The 19,932-nt window shown below is 48.4% G+C and overlaps 1 long non-coding RNA gene across 2 annotated transcripts; it reads left to right on the top strand.

The window, feature by feature from the left end:
- The first annotated feature begins 579 nt into the window (after positions 1–579).
- On the top strand, positions 580–10,998 carry LOC132535926 (uncharacterized). Of its 2 annotated transcripts, XR_009547642.1 has the most exons (5): positions 1,240–1,369; positions 1,641–1,835; positions 9,705–9,895; positions 10,059–10,250; positions 10,897–10,998. It is a non-coding gene; the product is annotated as an uncharacterized LOC132535926 (long non-coding RNA). The 2 variants fall into 2 exon arrangements; XR_009547641.1 differs by lacking the exons at positions 1,240–1,369; positions 10,897–10,998 and adding an exon at positions 580–735 and having other exon boundaries at positions 10,059–10,396.
- The last annotated feature ends 8,934 nt before the right edge of the window (positions 10,999–19,932 follow it).

Here is a 19,932-nt window from a genome sequence, read left to right as displayed (position 1 = left end):
CCATCCTGGAGCGGTGCAATCCCGCGTGTAGGCGGCCACCCAAAAAGAGAGAATTAAATAAAAAATGTTTGCGTCCTTTAGAGGACAAACTTTTCCGGCAAGGGACCCCCATCAAAATGTCTGCAGGAAGGCCCAGCCCAGGGCTGCAGCCAGACCAGGAAGAGGCAAACAAACAGCTGCCAGGTTTGCGGCAGCAGTCTCGCCGCGTTTTTTTCAAGCACGAAGGGCGGGGGAGGAGACCGCGGGTCAACGGCGCAGTGCAACAGCGCCATCTAGCGGCCGGAAAATGGAAAGCGGCGCACTGCGACACACCGAAAGCCGCGAACGGCGGACGAAAAGGCCGCGTCCCCCCACGGCCTGCTCCAGCCAGCCCTCCGGTTTCCCCGAGAGGACTGGTGCGGGCTGAGATATACAGACTGGGGCAAAAGTAAGGTCCAGAAAGGGCCGGGCCAGGCAGGAAAGGTCGGTACAGAAGGGCCCGGGAGCGAGTCCGCTGGCCCCGCCCTCGGAACCAGTGGCAACAGCGGAAGGACTTGGCCGAGACCGGAAGGACTTCTTCCGCGGGATGTGGCGGGGCTGCTGGGTGCCGGCTGGTTGTGCGCCTGTGCGCCGCGCGGTCCTTGGGGCGTGCTGTCTTAGTCCCCGTGGCTGTTGTGCTGCTGAGGGCCAGTGGTGATGTCAGTGTCTTATCTCCTCTTGCCCCAACTGGCCCCGCCGCCCATGGGCGGTCTGCAGGTGTCTGTCTTTCTCTCCCCCTCTCTGTCTTCCCCTGCTCTCCCCATTTCTTTCTGGCCTATCCAACAACGACGACATCAATAACTACCACAATAAAACAACAAGGGCAACAAAAGGGAATAACTAAATTAAAAAAAAAAAATGAAATGACTCATCCAGGGCCCATAAAATAGCTCAGTTGCATAGTGTGCTGCTTTGCCACGTGTGCAACCCAGGTTCGAGCCTGGTGATTACCACACCGAAGGAAGTTTTGGTGTTATTCTCTCTCTCTCTCTCTCTCTCTCTCTGACTCTATCTAAGGGGGAAAAAAAGGCACAGGGCAACAAGTCACTCATCTGATAGCCCAGTACTAGCTAAGGCTGACACCTAGAAGAGTAGTTATGCAGTATGTATGCTAGCAGGATGGAAAGAAATGCAGATTGTCCTTTCTTCTCCCTCAATCATACCACCCGTCCCCTTCCCCCCAGGCCCAAATAATAAAACACCTTGGTTTTATTTGCCCAGGCAAACCAGATAGGAGGGACTTTGCTTCCCCATACTCCCTTGGGTCAGTTCTAATCCAGCTCCCCTAGCGCCAACATGGCCACTGGGAATGGTGGAGTAGTGTAGGTGACTAGCCACACAGACAACCCAGGTAGCTAAAATAATACTTTTTTTTGGGCGGCGGCGGGGGTGGGGGGGTGGGGTGGGGGGGTGGGGGTGGAGTGTGTATGTGGGAGAGAAGTGACCAGGAGTTCCAAGGAAAAGAAGATTTCACACCAACTGTATTTGGAGGTTGTGTTTGTTTGTTTGTTTGTTTTTGTTTTGTTCTTTCCAGAGCACTGCTCAGCTCTGGTTTCTGGTGGTTTGGAGCCTCAGGCATGAGAGAGCCTCTTTGCATCATAACCATTATGCTCTCTCTCCAGCCTCTTATTTGGGATTTGCTGGTGAACGTGCTGCTGCAGATGCCTCAAGCCTACTTGGACAGAGGGTTGGCTGGAGTTCAGAGATTCAGCTTTTTGGGGCAACTCTTCATTCCTGCTATGGAGCAGGTCACACCCCAGGAGGGTCTGCAAAGGTCTGCAGAGTGAGCTGAGCCTGAGTCATCCAGGGGCTACCAGGTAGGGGAGGAGGAGTGGGAAGGGAGAGGGAGCCCGGGGAGGTCAAGCATTAGAGCTGACACAGGCATGGGTGTTGTGGATCTTGTGAGTTTGTCTACAGGATGTTTTGGCAAACTTTACAACTGCCTCAATAGAGGAGCTCTACAAGACATCGAAATTGGATGTGGGGGTGGGGCAGGCAGTAGCACCCGGATAAGCATACATAGTACTATGTGCAAGGGCCCACAAAAGAACCTGGGTTCAAACCCCCACACCCCACCTGCAGCAGGGAATCTTCCTTCATGAGTGGTGAAGCAGGTCAGCAAGTGTCTGTCTTTCTCTCTCTCCCTTTCTGTCTCCCCTTTCCCTCTCAATTTGTCTCTGTCCTATCAAACACAATAGAAAGAAGAAAAAAGAAAACAGGGTAAAAAAAAAATGGCTGCCAGGACTGATGGTAGATTTGTACCGCTGGCCCAGAGCCCCATCGATAATGCCGAAGACCCAAGAAAGCAAACAAACAAACATACAAACAAACGCTTTGATATGTCTGGGCTAAGGAGACAGCCAAAAAGACACTCATGCCTGAGCCTCTAAAGTCCCAAGTTCAATCCCCAGCACCACTCAACAGTGCTCTGGTTTAAATAAGTGTTTCCTGAGCAAATACAGGTTTTCTTTCTTTCTCTCTTCCTTTCTTTCTGCTTTTAACTGCAAATGTTTCACTTCAGGAACAAAAGCAAGGAGCAAAAGTACACAGTGAAAGCTGTCTCTAAGACTTGTGAGAGCTGTAGTGGTTATCCTGGGGAGTTGCGGGGGGCATAGAGGACTGGTGGCAACCCTGGAATCACAGAGTCCTGTACACTGTTATTCAGTAAGTACTAGCAAGTGGGCGAAATGGGCATGATCAGCTCAGGTCACCCATTTCCTGTGGCATGCTGTTTTCTCCCCTCAGCCTGGGTAACTGCCAAGCCCAGCACAGGAGGAGGAGATCCTGCTTTTGTTGCAAAGAAATAAACCACAACTCGGAATTTGAATTTCCTCCTGCAAGGCGTATTCAGTTTCCACAGCCGCAATCTAGGATTTCTTCCACACGAGTGGTTGGCCAGCCTAGCTGCGCCCATGCAGCCCGGTGACCCCAGGACCAGGCAAACCATGCCCCTCCATGGCAGCCACATTCCAGAGCTGCCAACTCACAGTCTCCAAGGACAGTGCCTCAGGATCTGTGCTCATAAAAACGCTCCCAGAGAGACTGGATGCGCATCTGAGGCTGAGAAGCACAAACACACATGTTGCTTTGCCTGATTTTACATGCAGCCTTGGATTTTATGTCCACTTTCTCTCTCTCTCTCTCTCTCTCTCTCTCCCACCCCAACCCCTTGTGAACTGAAATTAAAGATATGAGCTTTCTTCTCTGGCCCCATCCCTTCCTGACATTCTCATTTTGCCTTTCCATTAGGTAATGACAATCTCAAGGACTCAGGAATGTGTTTTTGCCACAAGGTCCCCTTGTTTAGGAGCAAGCAGTCAGGTAGGGGGAGAGAAGAAAGAGCCTCCCTGGTGGAAAGGCAGCTGGGGTGCTGTTGTCCTGGTTATTGCTCTGCTTCCCATCCCACTGGGTGGCTGAGCTGGGGCTGGGTGGTTTGGGAAGGAGGGAGGGCTGTGGGGAATGGCACCCCCCCAGCATTCTTTGTGTGTTCCTGTGACCAGAGGCTGAAATCAGGGACTGAAGTTGGTTGCCAGGGAAACCAAAGATGGGCCCTTGGGGGTTATGGAGAATAGAACACTACCTAAGTGGAATGTCAGAGGCAGGAATGGGTGATGGGAGCCTGCCCACAGCTCTGGAACTGTGTGAGTCAACCATTCTGTTCACCTGCAGGGTGCCTGCTCATTAAAACACACGTGCACTCGAACACACACGAACGAACACACACACACACACACACACACACACACACACTCAGTTTCGATGTGTGCTCCTGCCAGCACACCCTTTGCCCAGATGTACACAGTGTCTGCATGTGATGTTAGCCTCTAGCAGACATGAGGGAAGCAGGTGAGGGAGGTGCTGGTAGGAACAGAACATGTAAAGGGGATGTTTCCTTCTGCTATAGCAATGATGGTTCAACGATCCCAGTATGCCTTGCATTTTCTAAGCGGTTTTGTATGAACACAGTTGAAAGAGTGGTATAGGGGCTGGGGAGGCAGCCTAATTATCCTACAAAATGACTTTCATCCCTGGTTCAGTCCCCAGCACTGCTCCGGTTCCTCTCTTTCTATCTCCGTATCTCTTTTATTAAAAGAAAGAAAATCTCTTTTAACTTTTTAATAAAAATCATATATTTAGGAAGAGAGTGGTAGAAGGGACCAGGAGTTAGCACACCCTGTGGAATGCACTTTTTTCACATGCATCAGGATCTGGGTTCAATCCCATTCCCCACTGGCATGGGGAAGGCACCAGAAGCAGCACAGCAGTGCTATATATGTCTCTCTCTCTGGCTCCCTATTTCCTTCTGTCTCTTTCAAAAACAAGAGAACCAGGAATAGTGAGTCAGGGGTGGGGAAGCACAGCGGGTTAAGCAAGGTGGCTCAAATCACAAGGATCCACTTAAAGATCCCTGATGGAGCCTCTGGCTCCCCACCTGCAGGGGAGTCTCTTCACAAGCGGTGAAGCAGGTCTGCAGGTGTCTGTCTTTCTCTCCCCTCCCTCCCTGTCTTCCCCTCTTCTCTCCATTTCTCTCTATCCCATCCAACAACATCAATGATGACATCAATGACAACAATAAAAAAAAGGGCAACAAGAGGGAATAAATAAACAAATAAATAAACATTAAAAAATAGAATACCAGGAGCAATAGATTTTCTCTGCAGGCACTGAATCCCAGAAGCTAAAAAGAAAAATGGTATAAAGATATGAATTATAGACCATGAAAATGGCCCAGGCATGGTTTTGATCCTTTTTCTGTATTCCTATCATTTAAAAAATTTTTTATTATCTTTATTTATTTATTGAGTAGAGACAGCCAAAAATCGAGAGGAAGGGGGAGATAGAGAAGGCAAGAGACAGAGAGACACCTGCAGCCCTGTGTCACCACCCCTGAAGCTTTCCTCCTGCAGGTGGGGACTGGGGACTTGAACCTGGGTCCTTGTGCACAGGAACATGTATGCTCAACCAGGTGTGCCACCCCCCCCAGTCCCCTCACTTTCTTTTTTATTTTACTATAATAGAGAGAGGGTGGGATACAGAAAGACAGAGTGAGAGAGACCAAAGCACTGCTCATCTCTGGCTTACAGTTGTACTGGCGATTGAACCTGGGAACTCAGAGCCTCAGGCATGAAAGTGTTTTGCAGAACCATGTATGCTGTCTTCCACACCTCCTTGCAGTATCACGTGTTTTAGAGGCAGGGGGAGGGGCACAGGGGAGAGGGACTGGGCACAGCACTGAAGATTCCTTCCGTGTGATGGAGGCCAGACTTTACATGTACTTACGCCCTAGTGTTCTAACCCAATTACCACTTCAAGGCCTTGGTGATGTTTCATCTAATTGCCTTTTTGTAATAGTCATTTTTTTCTATATTTCTTTATTCGTTTTTGTTGCCTTGTTTTATTGCTATAGTTATTATTGTTGTTGATGTTGGATAGGACAGAGAGAAATGGAGAGAGCAGGGGAAGACAGAGAGGAGGAGAGAAAGACAGACGCCTGCAGACCTGCCTCACCTCCCGTGAAGCAGCTCCCCTGCATGTGGGGAGTCTGGGGCTGGAACCGGGTTTCTTATGCCAGTCCTTGTGCTTCGTGCCACGTGTGCTTAACTTGCTGTGCAACCGCCCGGCTCCCAGTCATTTTTTAAATTTATAACAGCAGTGTGTGTGTCCTTTGATGTCTTTAAAAAATAGTTCCTTTATTGGATAGAGTCAAGAAGAAACTGAAAGGAAGGAGGGAGAATGAGGAAGAGACAAACAGACATACCTGCAGTACTGCATCACCACCTGAGAAGCTCTCTTTGTAGGTGGGGACAAGGGACGTGAACCTGGATAGTCGAGCATTGTAACATGTGCTCTCAATCAGGTGTCACTGCCTGGAGCTGTTTGAGGTCTTCGTTATTGTGTCTTCTTCTTTCTTTTTCTTTTCTCCTTCTTTATGAGCTATTTCTTATTTGTGTTTGATACTGGTTTATAGTTTATAAGATTACAGGATATATATATTCACCTACTTTTTAACCAGAGCACTAATTGGCTCTGGTTTATGGTGGTGCTGGGGAGTGAACCTGGAACCTTTGGTGCCTCACGCATTAAAGTCTTTTGCATAACCATTAAGCTACCTCCCAGTCCCTGCCAGAGCATTTAAAAGGATGAATTTGGTGGACAGAGGTCAGCAATCTGGTCAGCAGTGCTGAATTTAACCTGGGTGCACACATGTGCTAGTCCTGTGCTCTGCCCTCTGACCCATCTTCCTGGACACATGATCTAATTACTCTCTCTGGGGATTTGTCCAAGTATTTGTTATACAACCAACGCCTGTAGTAGCTATTGTTTTGAGTCTGCTTTCTTTTTCACTTAGCAAACTGTTTTAAAGCCCCATTTGTACTGTGCAGAAATCAGCAAGCCGTCCATTTTTGTCCATCAGCTGGTCTCTACTGTATGGATACCCCACGCTTTGCTCAGCTGACAGACCTGCACAGTGTTTCTGCTGGTTGGCAGTTAAGAAGACCAGTGTCACAGCACGAGGGACCAATGGTGTGCTCTCCAGCATTCCATCGGTGTTGTGGTCCCTCCTCCCCTCCCTGACTGGAAGCTCAACACCTCCTGGTTTATTGGCCCCACAGCCAGCCAAGCAGGGGCGGGCGGCCAACAGAGGACATGATGGACTGAGTGATTGCCTGTGGCTGGCAGGGCTCAACTGGGGTGGCTGCTGGAGGGGGGGCCCTCCCTTGGTCCTCCTGGAGCGTTTTGCCAGGTGGGCGGTGGTACCTGTTCCAGTGAGTGCCCTGTGAGGAGGCTCCATCGTGCACCTTACCAAGACCTGGAATCCCAGCTCTGAAGTCACCTCTCTTGACATGTCCCAGTCAGCTTTTGTGCTGGTGACAGTCCAGTGAACTACTCAGGCAGGGTTGCACCCTGCAGACTTTGCTCCCCAGGGTGCCTCTCTCTTTGCTCTGTCACCCAAAGAGTGTCCCCAATTCCTCTGTCCTCTGCTTTCCAACCTCATCAACTGGGACAGAAACCTCGCCCGCCAAGTGTGACAGGAGGCATACAGAAGGCGATGCATGGAAAAACAGAGAATGTTCTCTGATACCTGGTAACCAGCCATGTGTCTCCTGGTCAGTACACCCCAAAATGTCTAGTGGATGGAGACTTTTGACTTCCAAGAAAGGAAGTCTCTACTTTATTTATCTTCTCGCCTCAAGCTGAGGAGAGGAGTGAGCCTGGCATGGTTTGTGGAGCCCCAGCTCTTTGAAGAGATCACAAGTTCAGAACCAAAGAGACAGACCTGCTCTCAAGCCGTTTCTGTCAGCAGACTGCCTGGAGCTTTGCGGCAATCAGCGCTGGTGACACCTGTGAACACAGACTGACAGAAAGTGGAGATATTTGTTAGGTCACTAGGACTGCACAGTCACTTGCTGGGTTGCATGTCATTGGCTCAGTGCAATCCAGTAGTTACATGGTTAGATTAGGGGTGGTGAGATGGGCCAGTTTCAGGATTCGTGCCTCCTGAAGAGAAATGGCACGGGTCTGTGTGACACCATTGAGGAATAAGAGCCAGTGATGCCACTGGAAGCAGGCCTGAAGGGCTGTTCACACTCACCAACCCAGGGCCACCAGGCAGGAGGAATGGCCCCACAGCACTTGCTGGGGGCACCAGCACCAGCCCAGAACCACCCACAGTGGGCAGCAGGGTCTGCTTTCAAGTCCCCATGGGCAGGAACACACTCTTTTAAAGAACAGATGTTCACATTTATTATTATTATTATTACCATTATTAGCATTAATTTATTTATTTGAGCAGAGCACCTCTCAGCTCTGGCTTATGGTGGTGCTGGGGATAGAACCTGGGGCCTTTGGTGCCTCAGAACTGCAAGTATTTTGCATAACCATGATGCTGTCTCCGCAGTCGTAATCATTAATGCATATTATCATTCATTGTAACGAGGGCACTGCACAGCTCATACTCTGGTGCTGGCAGGGGCTGGTAATGGGGCCTGGGAGATGTAGGTGTGAGACCCTCTAGGCAGTGACGACGGCTATGTCTACGGTGAGGTTCTGCATTCTCGGTTCATACGCCCACCTATATTTGCAATTTGACAAAGTCCTATAGGTTTATATTTGTTTTTGTTTTTCTTCCTTGTGAATGGATATGTGCCACTAAGACGCCTTTAAAACTTAGATCAACTGTGCTTTGAAAAATCCTTCCCAGATTCAAATCCAACAGCAAAGAGAGCAAAATGGAAAATCAGTCAGCGGGACATCATCAAACCGAAAAGCTTCTGCACAGCAAAGGGTACCATCACCGAAACCATCACTTCTCCTACAGCGTGGGAGAAGTTCTTGACACAACAAGCTTCAGGTAAATGAATAAGAACCAAAATACCCTCTTACTGCTATTTAACATTTTGGGACCCCTTCTCAAAAATTAGATGTGTATAGGTATGGAGAGCTTATTTCTGTGCTCTCCATTCTACTCCACTGGCCTCAGTGTCTATTTTTCGTCCAGTACCAGGCAGTTCTGATTACAATAGCTCTATAATACAGTTCAAGATCTGGGAGGGCGGTGCCTCCGGCCTTGTTCTTTTTTCTCAAGACTGCTTTGGCGATTCTAGTTAATTTCAGACTTTTGTAACAAACAGTTCTTGATGGATCTGAGTGAACCAGAGCAGAGGACTACTGGTCAGAGCGTCAGTTTGCAGGTGATGTTCCTGGGCGTTACTACTTCCCTGAGAGGGTGGACTTTTGGAGTTCACTTGCCTAGGCCAGAGAGCCTGGCTGTTGCTCACACTAGAAGCTACTGTGGGCATGATTATCACTTTCAATCAGAAGTCTCGAGGTCAAGCCCAATCTCCTTCCATAACGTGTGTGAATGAAGGTCTTAAAAGTAGTATCTGTGTGGCGCAAAGACCGCTGTAGGGATCCCAGTTGGAGCCCCAGGCTCCCTATCTGCAGTGGAGTCTCTTCACAGGCGGTGAAGCAGGTCTGCAGATGTCTGTCATTCTCTCCTCCTCTCTGTGTTCCCCTCCTCTCTCCATTTCTCTCTGCCCTATCCAACAACAACGACATCAGTAATAACGCAAGAATAACTACAACAATAAAACAGCAAGGGCAACAAAAGGGAATCGATAAATAATTAAATAATTATTTTTTTGAAAGTAGTATCTGAGCTTCCAGAGGAAGACGTGATGGTGTTTCAGACAGGGCACTAGAAACCCTGCCAGATTCCGGCTTGCTGACCTGCACTGCAGTTTCTGGACTCCAGACTGCAGCCTCAGGACTTTCAGTCAATGTGCCCAACAGATTTCAGAATGGCCCACAAACCCTTGGCGTGATATAACTTAAAATAAACCTCTCTCTGATGACACTTAGTGAGGTACATAAGGAAGTGAAAGACAATGACTAGACAATTATTTCACACATATTTGGGAAACAAGGAATCGAAACACTTGAGTGTGCAAAAAAAAAAAAAAAAAAAACAAAGAATCCAAACAAAACAAATGACCAAACTATCTCTTAACACTTTGTGAGTTCGATGACGGTAATTGGGGTTGGGGGGAGCTGTCACAACTTTGGTTGTGGGGGTGACTTGGAACAATACCCTGTAATCTTATAATCTGGCAAAAATATTATCAAATCTCCAATCAACACATCTCTCCCTCTCTCTCTCTCTCTTTCTCTCCCCCCCCCACCAGGATACCCTGACTGCCCACCCTGAAGCTCACCCCAAAAGCAACAACAGGTTTCGCATCTTATCACGAGTCTGTTTCCAGGAATGAACAAAGTGTGACAGATGATTCTGTGCCCAACACAGGCCATGTATCTTGTGAGTGAGGCATTTACATCGATTACCCCCTGTCGATCTCCCAACCAACCACCTGAGTAGGTAAAGTTATTGTCACTGGAAAGAGGGGTCAGTGGATGAAGGAGAGTGGCAGGGGCTGCAATGGGATGGAGCGTTTGTGATTAAGTGTGAATCCTCTGGTGGGGGGATGTGTTTAGAGATATCAACAGGAGCCAGTTCACAGACACCTCCATATACCATGCAGGAGCAACAAAACAGCACTGCTTTCTGACAATCCCTGGAGCATCCCCTGCACCAGAAGCAGCTGCACCCAGACGGAGCTCTGAACTGGAGCAGAGCAGATGACCACAGTATCAGGTGATGTGGGGTTACAGAAGGCACACCGGGTTGAGCACCTGTGCTACAATATCAGATGCTGTGTGCTTCTAGTTCCCAGGTGAGAGCCCCACAATCAGAAAGCCAGCCTTCTGAAGAGGGGCTGTTCATACACAAGGAGGGATAAAGCTGGGAAGCCCGTGAAGAGAAAGAAAAAAGGCTCTAGCGGATGGATAGAGACACCTAAGGGATGTCTAAGTCTTTGCCATGTGTTACCGTAAAGCCTCAGCTCCAGCCTTTCCCAGGGATCAACAGTGGCTGCTGGGATAGGGACATACCTCGAGCACGTCTACAAACCTCCCTGCACCAGCCCAGTACATGCTCAAAAACACAATATTGAGCACTGGGATTACTGATCAACAAGCCATTTCACAGCTGAACACAAGGAGGCCACGTGAATTTCTTAAGCTGACTTCACTATAGTCGGCAGAGTTGGGTGGAAGGATGGTTCCCTCCCCAGACAGCCCACAGTCCTCACACTCTCAGGAAGGTGGTGAGAGTTGGGCTGTGAGTTCAGGGATAAGCCCTCCTCAGACAGGCCTGATCAGAAGGGCACAATCACACAGAACCAAAACTGAGAAGGGGGTGGTGGTGGGGGTGGGGGTGGGGAGGGCAAGGCAGAATCTATTGTGGGAGCCTGGGAGGCCCACAAGGACCCAGGGTCTTTGAGCTCCCTGATCTGTCCTTTCTCTTGCGGGTGTTCCAAGATGGGCGTCCTGATGTGTCAACAGCGAAGTGCCAGAAAGGATTCCCTGTGCCTGTGATTGCTGTGAACAAGAAGTAAACTCACAGAATCCTCCAGCAGACTTGCTCTTTCCTTCGCACTGGGGAGCACGGGCCAAGCCACCGCTCCTCAGTCAGGCGGGAGTGAGAGGAAGCATATGGCTGTGGTGGATGAAAGGCTGGGGAGGGAAAGGCTCTGAAGAACTTTGCCTCTTCTTCACCCATTTGGTTGTTGCTGAGACAGACTTCCTCCGGGAAGTACCTATCTGCTGGCCTCTTCCTCACAGCCTGGACAAGGAGCCTTAAACTGAGCTGTCTACACCCTGAATTTCTCCTACTCTACCGTCAACCACGTTCAGCTCTCAGAGATGGTTTTCTTTCCTTTTTTTCTTTTTGATTTTTTAAATATTTATTAATTTTCCCTTTTGTTGCCCTTGTATTTTACTGTTGTTGTAGTTATTATTGTTGTTGTTGTTGACGTAATCATTGAGAGATAGGAAAGAGAGAAGTGTGGAGAGGAGGGAAGACCAAGAGGGGAGAGAAAGATAAGACACCTGCAGACCTGCTTCAGCGCTTATGAAGCGAACCCCCTGCAGGTGGGGACGCGGGGGCTGGAACCTGGCTCCTTGCACCGGTCCTTGGTTTCAGTCTCACTTAGTAACCCAGGGACTTGTCTTCCCTATCCAGCACAGTGTGTCACCACCAGTGAGAACTCACAAATATCTCCAGATGGCAGAAGGAGGCTGTTGAGCCTTTATAGAGACCTTACCCAGTATGTGGACCCAGACAACTCTACCTGCCCATGGCACAGATGAAAGCTGGCTGCACGGAGAGGCTAAGTAGCAGCTCCGTGCTACTTGCTCCGGCACAGAGGGGATGCTCTTCTCAGCAGCAGTGCTGCCAAACTTCATTAAGTCAGTTAGCAGCAGGTGATGACCATTCTGAGTACGAGAGAGGAAATGAAGAGACTGAGGTAACATGGCCATTCCGTCTAAGGCCTCTCGGAGGCCAAGGGGACATAATGTACAGAAAACAGGTCAAGTTGAATGGAGAGCGCCGAAAAAAGGGGGAGAAGAAGGGTGGTCAAAGAGCAGGAGGAAGACAATGATAAAATTCCTTCTGAGAGGGACAGAGCTCACGTGGCCTCCCTCGGGGCACTATCGGCAGGTTCATGTGGAGGCCCACGTGCTGACAGAAGCATGAGTGATCCTCTCCAGAGCCCTACTCCACTAGGGAAAGATAGAAACAGGCTGGGGGAATGCCTTCACCTGCCAATCTCCACGCCCAGGGGAGAAGCAACTAAAGAAGCCAGAACTCTCACCTTCTGTACCCCAAAGAGAATTTTGGTCCATATTCCCAGAGAGGGAGAAATGATAGGGTTAGGTGACCAGGGGACTCTGAACTCTAATCCCAATAGGACCCAAGAAAGAGGAGGGGGAGAAAAAAAGGGACATTCTGAAGTAGTAGCAGGTGTAGGTGTGACTTGGTAAGAAAGAGAAGGCAGGACCATAGTGAAAATAGGCAAATGTATGTAAGTATAGATAGTTGTATAAATAATAGTCAACCCATATCTGCGACCTTGGGAGAACCACTGCAGCTTCCAATGCAGGGGATGGGGACACAAAACTTTGGTGTTCGGAACTGTGTGGAATTATACTTGTTACCTCATAAGTTTGTAAATTAGTATTAAATCATTAAAAGAAAAGAAGTACATGATGCGTGAGTGATGTCTACACATCTCAATCCAGGATGCATAAAGGGCCTGACTCTGCGGCTCTATTTAGCCAACAATCATTTAGTGAGAGCCCACCCTGGTTATGGCTCCCTTCAGAGAATGGCCTGATGCAGCTCCACCTAGGACAGACCTATCTGGGATGAAGCAAAACAAACAAACAAACAAACAAACAAACACCTAAGGTAGTGTAGAAACAGGACAGAGTCGGAAATAAAGTGACATTAGACACCTAGAAAGAGTGAGGATAGTAGATGCAAGGCCCCGACTCTCTGAATGAAAGGAAATTTGGAGGGAGATCTAGGATTACACACACACACACACACACACACACACACACACACACACACACGTTCTTCTTTCCTTTTTTAAAATATTATTTATTTATTCCCCTTTGTTGCCCTTGTTATTTTATTGTTGCAGTTATTATTGTAGTTGTTATTGATGTCATCGTTGTTGGATAGGACAGAGAGAAATGGAGAGAGGAGAGGAAGACAGAGAGGGGGGAGAGAAAGATAGACACCTGCAGACTTGCTTCACCGCCTGTGAAGCGACTCCCCTGCAGCTGGGAAGCCAAGGGCTCCAACCGGGATCCTTACGCCAGTCCTTGTGCTTTGTGCCAGCTGCGCTTAACCCACTGCGCTACCGCCCGACTCCCACATCCATTCTTCTTAAGATGACTGGCAGCTGCTTTCATGGTAGCTATCCACTAGGAAGGGGTAAACACTGTGTTCCTATGGTAGGTCCCCTCAGGTTCTGGTCACTGTGGACCTGTGAGAAAGGAACACCTACTGGGACAACATACAACTGAGCCCAGAGACGTCCTCTAGCCTCACATTTGTGGTACAGGGTGTCCAGTGAACACTCTGACTCTGTACATTAGCTACAGTTCTGGGTGGGGTGGGCATCACTGGCCTCTCCCTACTCACACTGCAAGCATGCTCTGAGCACCTGCAGGAGACTGGTCTCCCAGGACTCTGCTTTGGTCGACTGTGCACACGGGGCCATTTCACGCAGGAAAGCAGTCCTCAAAAAGCTTACAGGGAGACCCGATGAACACAAGGCAACAGGAAGAGAGCCTAAGCAGGAGTCAGGGCATGCTCAGAGCACAGAGAGCTCCAGAACCAGGTGGTCACAAGTGCTCTGTCCCGGGTGTCTCTCTTTGCTTCTTCTTTCACACTTTCTATCACTTTTGAGGAATTCTGATTTGCAAGGTTGCTGTCACTGTGGGGCAATTCCACTTTTCCCCAGGATGGCTGTCAGCACACCCCAGCCTCCACTCAACAGTCATGTCTCTCCACCCTAGGGCACCGGGTCCCCAAAGCCGCTTAGGTGTACAGGTGGAGCCCCTTCCCCTGCCAGCCGGCGCTCTCGTGTCCCTGCAGCTCCAGTGAAAGGTCACACCCATTAAGCCTGCACCCTCTATCATCATTATCAGCAGCTTCTGCACGGAGTGTCAGAGCCTGGCAGCTAAGTGATGGGCAGAAACAGCCAAGTACTGTGGAGGGATCAATGCTCCGGGTCACAGGCCACAGGCGACTGTGGTGGGGGGTCACAAGTTCCTGGGGCCTGTTCTCATGGCAGACTGGCTCCCTCGACAGCTCTTGGCACTGGGGACCTGGCCACTCCACGCCCAGAGGGCTGTCGTGCACAGACATCACAGGGAGGAGACACTTTAGAGCAGCGGGACCACCGCGTTGTTCTTTCTGGGGGCGGGGGCAGCGGCTGCCAGAGAAGCCGCACAGGGAGAACTGGAGGGGTAATGACGTCCTCTGGGAAGGCGCAGCTGTGACGTGCTGCAAGGCGCGCAGGAAAGTGACGTACAAAGGGGACGTGCAGGCCAGCCTGGGGCACTGTGACTGGTTGGAAAAACTACTTCCGAGGAGCAGAGGCAGACCTTCCGGTGGCACAGGAGGCAGCTGCGATAGGATGCCCAGGGAAGCCTTGTTCTTGGTTGGGGTGGGGAAGGAGGGGCGACACCCAAGACACCACGCCCATCCCTCATCCCCTCCCCAAAAAGAGCGCTCACAGAGAAATACAACCCTTTGGCCAGAGGGTGGCGCAGCAGGGAAAGCCCATGTGTTAGGCTATTCCAGGTTCAAGCCCGGGGACCGTGGTGGTGGCATCTGTCTTGTTTCTTTTTAGAATTCTCTTTGTTTATTGGGTAGAGACAGCCCGAAATAGAGAGGGAAGGGGGACACAGGGAGAAAGACACCCATAACCCTCCTTCACCCCTCGAAAAGCTTTCCCCCTGCAGGTGTGGATGGGGACTCCAACCCAAGTTCTTGGACACTGTCACCTGCGCGCTTAACCAGGTGCTCCACTCCCGGCCCGGAGGTATCTGTTTCTCTGTCTCTCATTCTATCTAGGTATCTGCCTTCCACTGAGAAAAACAGAAAAAAAGAAAAGAAAAAGGAGACTTGATATTCCTTTTTTTTTTTTTCTTTTTTTTTCCCCAGCGAGGTTACGGCTGAAGCCTGTGCCTGTGATACTCCATAGAACCCAGGGTCATTTTTAATGAAAACAACATTACAGAGAGGACTCTCTTAGTGCAAAAGAAAGCAGGATAGAGAAAGTGAAGAACGACAGTTGTGAATCACATAGAAACAAAACAAAAAAATTAAATGCCCGATGTCTATCCAATTATACAATAAGTGAGAATAAACAGTTCAGTCAACTGCAATGACAGACTGAGTTTTTAAGAAAACGATTCAAACTTTATGTTGTCTACAAGACACACAATCAAGCTTGAAAGATCAAGATAGGGTGCAAGTAAGGAATAGAAAAGTGACATAAACAGCAAAACAACAGCCAAAAAAAAAAAAAAAAAAAAAGGCTGCAGCTATTCTAGTATCCCACAATTACTATGTGGCATGCACATATTCCATGTGGTGATGCAGAACTCCCAGCACAAGAGAATTCTATTCAATAGGGGTACAAACATATGTCACACGCAAGTCTGAAGTCAAATTATCAGCACCCTTCATTCCATAATAGCTCCAGCACCAAGCCCACCATTCAACCGATTATGTTGTTGCTGAAGGAAAAGCGAACCCAGGTACCCCCCCCCCCCACACACACACAAAGGAATGTCACACATTAGCCAAATACAAAGGAGTGACTGGAGTGAGGGCACAGATGTGTCTGGAGCATGCCAAAGAGGCCAGGCCCTAAAGATCGCACAGAATGTATTTTGTGGACATGGTATTCTGGAAAAGATGCGCAGTGAGGAGAGCTGAAGATCAGTGACTGCAAGGTTGAGGAGTGGTGGCAGTCGCGTGGGAAATTTGTGAAGGGGAAATTTGTGAATGAAAGGCGGTTTCTATTATGTTTGCTGGGACAGAGATGGCACAGCTACCTGCATTTGTCAAAAGTATACATACTACGGTCCTTCATGACTTTCTTTTACTGTGTCTAAATGACAGCCCAGGCCTTCTGCTTTCTTAAAATGGAAAGGGAACTTTCAAGGAGAACGATTTAACTGCTGGTAATTATTATCCCAGTCAGCATCTGAGTTCATAAAATAAGTCTCATTTCCTGTTTCTTCACTGACCTGGTCCTGAGCTAGCACTACACAAGAGAACAGATGACATTATTGTGCTTGAATGACACGACAGAGAAAGTTTGTCTCAGCCCTCCTTTTCTTCCACTCAAGCTCTTGCTGAGTTTCCTTCATTTTACTTCTCACATATCTCTTTACTATTTCCTTTTAAAAAATCCTCTTCATTAGTGCTTTAAAATGGTTTACAAGGTTATCAGATCACATGGTTATAATTCCACACTGTACTAACCACGATAGATATGTGGCCTCCTCAGCCCACACACTCACAATAACCACTATAGTTATCAAAAAAAAAATTAATTTGGTCACACTTTGTGTGTGTGTGTGTGTGTGTGTGTGCGCGCGTGTGTGAAAGTTCATGTGATTCCATGCTCAATATCCCACAGAAGAGCAAAACCATCCAGAAGTTTTCTTTTTGTAGAGACATTAATCAACTAGTTAATTGTATGGAGACAGAGTGACATGCAGAGGGTTGTGGGAGACAGAGAAGCAGAGAGACACTTGCACCACTGCTTCTCCACCTGTGCATCTTCCTCCAGACAGGTGGGAACTGGGCGGGACATTCAACCTATGTAGCATGTAAGCTTTCCCAAGTGTGTGCTTGCCCAGACCCTACCCTGTAGTTTTCATTTACCTCCTTACTTACTTGGCTAAATATAATCACCTCTAACCCCTTCCGTTTTGCCTCAAATGACACGATTTTAATTGCACACTTTTAATTGCAGAGCTGAATTCCATTGACACATACCCCCTAACTTCTTCATCCAGTCATCTGCAGACGGGCATTCAGGTGGCTTCCGTCCTTGGCTATTGTGACTAATGTAGCTATGTATGTAGGGGTACATACATCCTTTGTTTATATTCTGTCTCATCTTTTACTTTATTCCACTACTGTGACACAGGTAGTGTGCACATAATCTCTCCCACTTTGTCCAACAGACATCTCATGCCCTTTCAGAGTGTCTATCACCATCCTCTTCTCCCCAACTTGCTTACCCACGCCCATCAAATGCACACACAGAAACAGGCATAGGACTTTCCATTCTTTTTAGATCAAGATCAAACTCTTCCACAAGGATTTCAAGGCAAGGCTAACGCACGTCAACCTTTCTAGCACTACAGAAAACAGCTCTCTTTCATTCATTCATTCATTCATTCATTCATTCATTCATTATTTATTTATTTATTTTTACCAGAGCACTGCTGAGCTCTGGCTTATGGTGGTGCATGGGACTGAACCTGGGACTTTCGGGCCTTAGGTATGAGAGTCTCTTTGCATAACCATTATGCTATCTACCACTGCCCTATTTTTAACTTTAATACTGATCAACTGTGACTGATGGTGATGTGAGGGACTGAACCTGGGAACTAGGAGCCTCAGGCATGAGAGTTTCTATCTTTATTCTATCTCCCTGCATCACCACTCCCCCACTTGTTCATTAATCGATTTATTTAATTTTACCTGACCACTGGCCATCTCTGACTTCTGGTGGTGCTGGGGATTAAATCTGGGGCTTTTGGTGTCTTGGACCTGAATGTCTATTTGCATAAAGCATTTTTTTTCTTTTCAAAATAAGCTCAGACCATTAAATACGTGAAACTCCAATAAATATGTCTTCTCCAACAGCGAGAAAACCTGTACAGTTACTCAAAGCTGATTCTGCCAGTGGGGCTGGGGATAGAAGGAAAGGTGAAATCATGGTGGAGGATCCCAGGCTGGAGCAGGTCAGGGTCCTGCCCATCAGAGTTGGGGCACCTGCGTCCTGCACACTCTGCTGTCAGGAGGGGGAATGGGAAGCTCTTGCCTCCCACTGTGTGTGTGTAGGGGTGTCCCTTGCACCTCCAGGTGCCAGGCAGAGCCAGCTCACCCTGCTGGCTGGGAGGAGCTGAGGATCCCATAAAAGGGACATGCATAAATCATTTGCCCTAACCTACCTCAACACTCTGATTATACGTCATCCAATTTTCCAAGTTTCTCAATATATATTGTCCACTGTTTCTTTTTTTTTTTTTTAAAAAAAGATTTTCTTTATTTAGTTAGTTATTAATGAGATAGATAGGAAAGAGAGAAAGAATCAGACAGCTCTCTGGTACATGTGCTGCCAGGGGACCTCACGCTTGAGAGTCCGATGCTATATCCACTGTACCACCTCCTGGACCACTGTCCACGGTTCCTAATGCTTCTGATTAGCTAACTCCTATGCTTACTCTGCTTATCAACACAAGCACTGGCTCTTCTGCGGAGCCTTCCTAATGCTTTAGCTGAGTTCATTTCTTCCCTGACCCAGAGTATAGCTCTTTGGGATCATGGACCTCAAGGATAACGTTTATTTCTTGGTATGATCGTTGTAACTTTCACTATTATAGCATGACTTCATATAAATTTCAACATGGTATGGATGTCTTTCTCATTGCAACCCTCAAGTCATCCTGCCCAGTGATTAGACCTTAAGCGGAGCTTGGGGAATCATTGTTAAACTCATAAAGTCTCTGTCTCTCTCTCTCTCTCTCTCTCTCTCTCACACACACACACACACACACACACACACACACACACACACACACACACTTGCTGTTAGAGAGTTCTCTAGATGCGTGTGCAGTGTCTGGGCAGGCAAGGTGTCCTGGATTAGGAGAATGAAGAGCACTGGCAGCTTTGCAGGAGGGTGGCTTTCAGATTCCCCAAAAAGATACAGCACTACTGTTGGCAGGGACCAGAAGCTGCCGTGTCTGCCAATGGGAAAGGCTGGGACCTTTGTGCTTTCCCATTACAGCCCATGGTGAGTCTCAGAATACTCTGCTCCAAAGTGTAGGAATTCCTCCCTCCCCAGAACTCTCAGATCAAAGGGCCCTCTCTCCTCAATAACGGAGCTCTGTACACTGGGCAGTACAGGTCAGAAGATGTCACTGGGGCAGCCCACCCTTCTTCTCAAAGTGTTCTCTCTCATTTGATTTCACTTTCACATTCACTCTTTGAGTCGCTGATTCAACCCTGCTAGTTCTCAGCTGATTTCTACAACAAATGCACCTGCATTTCCACTTTCGATGTACGAACTTACTGAGGTGAGGGTTGGATCTGACCCTGTGCTGTATGTTGTATCTCTTTTCCCTTGAGAATTGGTATGCTTCCAAACCCCAAGAAAAGCAATCCAGAAGGTCCAAAAATAGTGCAAAGCAACAGATGCGGCTGTGACTCTCACAGCATGGCACGTAGCAGCTGTGAGAACTGCCTTCTAAGAACCACGAGCTCCAGCTACGCTGGTGGAGCCATGAAGGGCAACTAAGAACACCCGGCACTAACGCCCCTCTCCTCTCCACAGAACAGCAGCCACTTCTTAGACTTGTGTGAGTTGTCTGGCTGGGCCTCCACTGTCTGTGGCCTTCTCCTCCATGGATCTTCTGACTTCCTCTCTCTGGCCTCTCTACCTCACACTCCTCTCTGTGGTGCCTACATGTGCCTTGCGTTTTAAAGGCAGTGACTGTTTTCCTTACTTGTCATCAAGGACAGCAGAATAACATTTTCTGCGGATACATCAAGATATCCTGGAGAATGCGACTTCAGGGAAGAAAGACTCTTTGAAAAATGTGAAAGGAGCAGCCTGAAAGGGGGCACTGGACTCTCAGTCATCAGGTCCCAAGTAGGACCCTTAGCCCTGCAAGCGTCAGAGTGATGCTCTGGTGCTTCACGGACTCTCTCTCTATCTCCCCCATTAATAAATGAATCTT

This window comes from Erinaceus europaeus, chromosome X (assembly GCF_950295315.1).
Source record: "Erinaceus europaeus chromosome X, mEriEur2.1, whole genome shotgun sequence".
Taxonomy (NCBI): Eukaryota; Metazoa; Chordata; class Mammalia; order Eulipotyphla; family Erinaceidae; genus Erinaceus; species Erinaceus europaeus.
Note: the sequence above shows the minus strand (reverse complement) of the source record. Positions and strands in the feature narration are given on the sequence as shown.